This window comes from Varanus komodoensis, unplaced genomic scaffold (genome assembly GCF_004798865.1).
Source record: "Varanus komodoensis strain SLA01 unplaced genomic scaffold, ASM479886v1 scaffold40, whole genome shotgun sequence".
NCBI lineage: Eukaryota > Metazoa > Chordata > Lepidosauria > Squamata > Varanidae > Varanus > Varanus komodoensis.
The window spans coordinates 7,613,465-7,620,538 of record NW_025335942.1 but is presented as its reverse complement, the minus strand read 5'-3'; positions in this window follow the sequence as shown (position 1 = coordinate 7,620,538).

Here is a 7,074-nt window from a genome sequence, read left to right as displayed (position 1 = left end):
GACGCGGAGACTTGGACCGCAGCGGACGACCTGGACCGCAGCGCCTCGGACGTCACGGTTTGGTGGCCAAGGGAGAAGCTGCAGCTGCGTTCTGGAAAGGAAAGTCTTGAATCTTTTCAGCTGGTTTTGAATGCTGGCAACACCGTGGTTGGCTGGGAGACGTCAAGAGCTCCGGGCTCTTTCCCGCACTTGTCTGCCTGAGACCGGCTGGTGACCTGAGTTAATGAAGCCCAGTGCAGGCTGCCGGCTGTATTGCCATTAGGTCTGAGACTCACCTGCCACAGGTGAGAGGCATCCGGCTGCACACGCCGGCTCCCGCTCGGTCGCTTGGTGGGTCGGAAGGCCAGCTCCGCTCTTCGTTTTCATCTCCGTGCAGCTCCGCAGCTTCCGTGGGAGAATTCCTCTGTGGAGGGTCAACGGGAGGGTCGGCCCCCTCACCTCTGGGGGTATGATGGCTCAACCCAGACGCGGACTTTCCCTGAAGACGACTTTCGTGCAAGCATGTGGCTCATTGTGGCAGCATCTCCCGCTAAGGGGACTTAAATTCAAGAAGCCTGGCTCAAACGTCCACGGCGAGGCGTGAAACGACACCCCCAGGCATGGCCTCGGTGAATGAAACTGGGGACGAGGGTGCCATCATGGTTTCAGACCCCTGGCTGAGCAGTGCTGTATCCCCCTTTCTCTACCGGCAACTTCCACCTGCTAAAAGCTGCAGCTGACAAGTGGCATATTGTAAAGAATGTAATTAATATTAAAAAAAACTGCTGAAAAACCATAGCCTGTATTTTGTGTGTTCCTATATGCCTGTTCTCCTTGCTTTAATCTCCTGAAGCATCACAGAAAACTCACATCGGGGCTGTTAATCTAAGCTGTTTTTAACCGAGAACGTGTTTCATTTAGGTGTATACAGTTATATACATTTAGCTGTATTTCATTCAGCTGTGTACTGTGTACCCTATAAAGAAAAATGATTTTTTTCTTTATAGGGTACATAGATGAAGAAATATTTTTGCATGTCCAGGCAGTTTGTTACAATATCAATGAACACACCCTGGTCCGTATAGGAGACAAACAGCCAAACAAAGTGAAAGCTCCTGAACTCCCATGTTCCACAGTCTGGATTGCTCGCCCCAGCCGGGGATGAGGAAGCAAGGACTTTGCTTTTCCCCTGGCCCTGGAGCTCAGAACTCTTCCTGGCCACGGGGTGGTGCCTCGGCATCCGTTTCCAGGAAAGCCTCCAGCTGCTGGCCCTTTGCAAAAATGGAATCGCTCCTTGGAAATCGCTGCTCCCCACACCGCAGCTTGCTTCCTCTTTGCAACGGCCAGTGTTGCGATGCTGACGGAGCGTGGCCGGAACAGAGGGGACGTGCCCTGCCCTGCGCTGCCCGGGCTCTGATGGAATAAAGTCTTGCCATGATGAGTTGCGATTCCCACGGCTGCCTAGCATCATAACCTTCCCCATAGGCATTGCTGGAGAAGACCACAAGCTCTTTTCCCCGGGAATCCTCTTGGGCAAGCTTTGAAATGAGGGACAAGTTTCCAAGGGTCCTTGCAAACACTGTCCAAAAGCTGCTTCATTACAATATGGTTCACTTCATGTCTGCTCAGAGTTACCTCTCCTTCAGTATGACTTTCTCACATAAGACTGCAGCTTTGGGAGCGAGAATCTAACCCCTTTCTCTGATTGTGTTTTGCCTTCCTCCAATTTAAAAAATTAAAACCGAAACGGAGCAGGGTGCAATCTGCTTGAATTACCTACTGCAGAAAGAGAGTCTAAATAACGAGATAATTGAGGACGATATGTAATTTGCACAGCATGTTCCTACCAAAGCGAGGTGGCTTATGAATGCTAGCTGTTAGTGCTGAAACACGGAATGTCGACGGCTCGTTCCCCCTCAGCCCACTTCAGTGAAAACAAGGCCGGTTGCAGCCACGATAAGGTTTCCGGCACCGCTGACGAGAAGCAACGACTGTGGCGGCCCAGGAGCTGCGCTTCATGCCAAGGGAGCGATCGGCCTTTCCAAGGGAAAGGAGGCAGCAACCGGGAGCTCACCTTTGAAACAGGGCAAAAGGCAACGCAGCCGGTTTGCTTCCAGACAAGCGCTCTGCGAGAGAGCGGCTGTGATGAAGGAGCCCAGCGAGCTCTGCCGTAGGCAACTTTTATCGCTTCAGGAGAAACAAACCCACAATGCCTCAAGTTTCTGTCATCGTTTGAGGATAAGGGTTTCTCTGTGTGTAAGAAATGGTTTTCTTGATTAATTAAGAAAGGGAAGCTATAGGTTTCCCAGTTGTAATGTTTGGCTGTGAGAGTTGGACCATAAGGAAGGCTGAGCACCGAAGAATTGAGGCCCTTGAATTGTGGTGCTGGAGGAGACTCCTGCGAGTCCCTTGGACCGCAAGGCAATCAAACTGGTCAGTCCTAGAGGAGATCATCCTTGAGTGCTCCTTAGAAGGCCAGATCCTGAAGATGAAACTCAAATACTTTGGCCACCTGATGAGAAGGAAGGACTCCCTGGAGAAGAGCCTGATGCTGGAACAATTGAGGGCAAAAGAAGAAGGGGACGGCAGAGGATGAGGTGGCTGGATGGAGTCACTGAAGCCGTCGGCCTGAGCTTGGGTGGACTCCGGGAGATGGTGGAGGACAGGAGGGCCTGGAGGAGTGTTGTCCATTGGGTCGCGATGGGTCAGACATGACTTAGCGACTAAAGAAAATCCAAACGTTCTACATCAGATAGGAAACAAAAAGCGAGGCTCTGGGTGCAAGAGCAGATGGCAACCAGTGCCTGTCTTGATTTTCACCCCCTGTGCACTGGGGCAGGAGGAGTGAGAGCACGTCCTCCCGTCGTGGCCACCGGCCACACCTGCCCTGCATCCCCTGGGCAGCTGGACACGGCTCAGTCATAGAAGAGCGACTCTCCGGTGAATGTTCTCATCGTTCTTTGATTGATCACTGGGCCTCTGCGCTGCATCGAGCACCTTGGAAATCTTTGTGCAGCTACATATTTCCTTTGCGAGGATATACAGCAGCAATGAATTCAAGACTTAAAAGGACCTGCTCAGACAAATTCTGTTGGACATGCAACCCTGCGGGTGCTTCTTGCCACTGACCGTCCTTCCCTCCCCACTCTTCATCTTGCAAACGTTGCAAGATGAAGAAAGCACATTTTCTGCCGGTAAGTGAAGCAATAGTGGGGTTTATTTCCTAGGCGAATTTACCTGGAAATTGTGCTGCACAGATGGAGCCGGTTTGTCCAGGGCTGCACGGAGAGTTGGCTTCCTTCCAACTGGTTTCTCTCCAGATCTGTCTTCTCTGTTTTGGAGACTATAATTTGAGTAAGATTACAGTCCACTCATCTTGGGATGAGCTTCACTGAACGTAACAAGGCTTACCTTGAGTAGACAGGCATAGGCCTCCATTGTCATGCGCCATTCCGAGAACTTTCCACAATGTTTACACTTCATAAAAAGAGGAAAAATGGATTTCGCTGAGATATTCTCCTTCAGCTACTATTCTTTTCAGGTCATAATCTTATTTATCACAAGATTTGCATTCCAGACAGTCATACCCTGCCTGTCAGCAAGAACAATTTTCTTTCCCCTAGGGCCCAGGCCATCTCAACTTCAAAATAAATGTATAAATATAGCATTTGTTTGGAGAGCCTTCTGATGTATACTAATAAAGTTTGTGTGTGTGTGGTGGTGGAGGGGTCTTCATTCAATCATTCAAAGGCCTTTTATTTCTTAATACTTTCTTCTAATTGCCTTTCTTCCAACTGGATTATTTAGTCACGGAATAATTGGAGTTCTACATTTTGGCAGCTGGTATTTTGCCTCTTTTCTTTTGAGCCTCCACTTTGTGGATACATCATGATGTTGTTCCTTTCATTTGTCTGTCAAAACCTGCAAAGCCTTTGGGAGATGGAGGGGGAAAAAGAAATCTTAGGGGCTTTGGAAAAGCTGGAGCTGAAGAAATAATTCGGGGTCGGAGCCCCCAACCTAGTCCAGCCAGCTGGCCTCACTCCGTGGCAGAGCAAGAGGGGAAAGCAGTGTTTGGTCTGACTGTGGAATTTGCTGGCAATGCTCTTGGGCCAGACACACCCCAAATCTTGCCGTAATGGGCCCTCCAGGGAACGCGGCTGACCAGGCTCCACCGGCTTGGGCCCCAGATCTCGTCCACTGCCGCAGCCAGAGGTTTCGCTGCCACTCACGAGTCCAGAATGGGCCTCACATCTCTCACCCCAGGGTAGCCAACTGTCCAGAGAGGACAACCGCCTTGTATGTTTAACATGTTGCCCTTCATCTGCAGAAATCTGTAGATTAAGATTTTCACGGCATGGAGAGAAGTCTTTGTTAATGTGCCAGAAAGCTGGCAAAGCAAACTAGCCCGTGGCATTTGAAGGGCGAGCATTACGAAGCAGCCGGGAGAGGAAAAGTGCAGACCAAGAGCTGCAAAGAGCCTTGTGGGACCAAACACGGCGTCAGGCCGCATGGACTAGATGCCCTCCTCCGATTAAATGTGTTTGCATCCAACCTGCACAGCCCCCTTAGCTGAAGCCCACCTGTGAGGCATTGCCTGACCCCCTGCGGAGCCGGCCTTGGCTTCTCTCCTCTCCGTGCGTGCAGGGATGGCTGTCCCCAGCCCCTCTGCGAGCCTCGTTTCCTCCTGATTCTTCCAGGGGCCAGCACACACCGCATCTGGAAGGAGGGACCGTCCGCAGATGCTCTTCACGCCCGCAGAAGGCCGAGCAGAAGGCCTGCCGTGAAGGAAGGACCCCGTCATGCCGGAACAGCTCAGCCCCCACGGCGAAGGGCCAGAGATCGGCCCCACTGCTGCCACGGGTGCAACCCCAACACTCCCCAAAATGCTCGCATTGCCCGATCAGAGACGGCTGGGGACTTCACGGGGAAAGCGAACGCCTTAACAAGGCTGCAATTTTCGTTTTTGGATTAAGCACGGCTTCGGCAGCATCCTGCCAAATGGACTGCCCTGCGCGGCCCGTGCTCGTCAGCACCCGTCTTCCTCAGGCACAAGCTTTTGTACATCAACAAAATCTGTGGAGAATCTTATTTGCCTCCACAGGAATTAGGAGGTGGGAAATTAATTCTGCCTTGAGCTATTTTGGAAAGGCTCAACAATCGGTTGTTGTGGCACACCACGCACATTTTTAAACTGTGTGCCTACATTTCAGAGTTTGTTTTTGGAAAATAATGGCATTGAATCAGTCCTGAGTAAAATAGCGATCAGTTTAGCACACAAATACTGCAGTACTTAAACAAGAGTGGGACATTATAGAGAGATTCTGTGGGAAATTTGCTTAAGAAATTAAAATTAAGTGGCTTGTATATTTTCTTTTCATCTTCTCTTTTCTTTTCTAATGGTGTGGGCCAAATGATGAGGACAAAGTCCTTTCCACAGATAAGGTTACCTGGACCCTTCAGAATCCTTTATGATCTAATTAGTATGTTGATTAATGCATTCTTCTACAATCAAGCATTTCAGGAGTGCTAACTAACCAAACAGGTCACCTTGAAAAGAGATACCGGGTCTCCTTTCCATGTCTCTTGGTGGTTGGAAGTTCCACGCAACAGATGAAAGAACCAGCAAAAATAGTAGCACAAAAGATGTGACTGACTCCAAGGAGAAATGGACCATCCAAATGCAGAATAGCAGATTTTGTCCAAGAACAGATTCTGTTCTTCTCTGGCTCTTTTACAAGATCGAGCCTTGGTTGAAACGATGCTAACTATGGAGTCCACCTACGGAAGCGACTTTCTTAGCAGTCGGAGCATTGCTCATCTCTCTCCTTTAGGATGGTGGTGTTGTGACATAGATAATTGGCTTGTAGCATTCAAGCAGAAGGGGGCCAAATGATGAAAACTTTTATTTACACATTCTCGCTCAGCATAAATCCTTGCAGAAAGGGCTGATGCTGCAGCTAGTCCCTGGCAAAAGAAAAGGCAGGATGCAGAGGGGTGGGAGATGGGGGCATGGATCTCGTTCCGTGCCATGATTCCTTGCTGCTTTTTGCCTCCCAGAGCCAAATGGCAACTGTGGGGAGCCTTGATGGCGATTAAAATTTTAGAAAACCCTGGAGAACTAGAGCAGTTTTCACTTTTCCTTGCTAAAACACCATTTTGACTGGCTTTGCTTTCTCTTTTTTCTGCCAACCAAAAGAACCAACACACACAATTGTGGCTCAGCTGGAGAATTCTAACCGCTCAGGAACACTCCGGACAAAGTGGGTAACGTTCTGCGCACAACCAGAGTAAGCTTGGCTTTAGAGAGAGGAAGTGCAGCCTCAAGAGGTCGGCCAGCTGGAATTCCAGCCTCTTAGCCGGCCAGTCACACGGTCTAGCTTGGAACTGGAGCGTCGTGCAGGTCAGAATCCCGGGAAGCTGTGCAAGGGTGCCGATTGCTTTTGCGGGAGGATATGGTAGCAAGATCGCCGCTTCTGAGCCAAGTACATGGACCTCATGATTCTGTGGTCAAGGAACGTCGCCTCCCACAGTCTTCAGTCCTTGCTGTCCGTACAAAATATCCCGGGAGTCCCATATTTTCCATGATTTAAGAATGTGAAGCATTTTCAGGGCTCCAGGGCCAGTTGGAAACAGTGTAAGCAAAATTTGCAGGCAGACACGCATCTGGCGGTTCAGCAGTGGGTGGCAAACATCAGGTATGAGGTGATGAAACCATTTTAAAATCCTGCAGTGAAAAGTTTATGCAATTGAAATTGGTCCTGAACACTCCTGTGTTAATGCAGAAAGTACTTATCGGCAAACAATATTCTTAATGCCTTAAATAAGAATGGAAACAAACCACCTGGAATTATAACATGGGACAAATTTAACGCCAAGCTTATGTACTGCATAAAAAGTATTCTTCACCAAAAGACTGAAAGTCATGTTTTTTCAAACACCATTTCTGAAGACTCATGACAACGTTTCTGAAACGATCACAGGCTGGCATTTGATGCCTGTGTCACTGGGGGAAGCTAGCATATTAACGGAAAAGATTAAAGGTGAGATTTTTATGGTTGCAACCCACATGATAGGGTCGCTAGGCTTTGCTGTGGT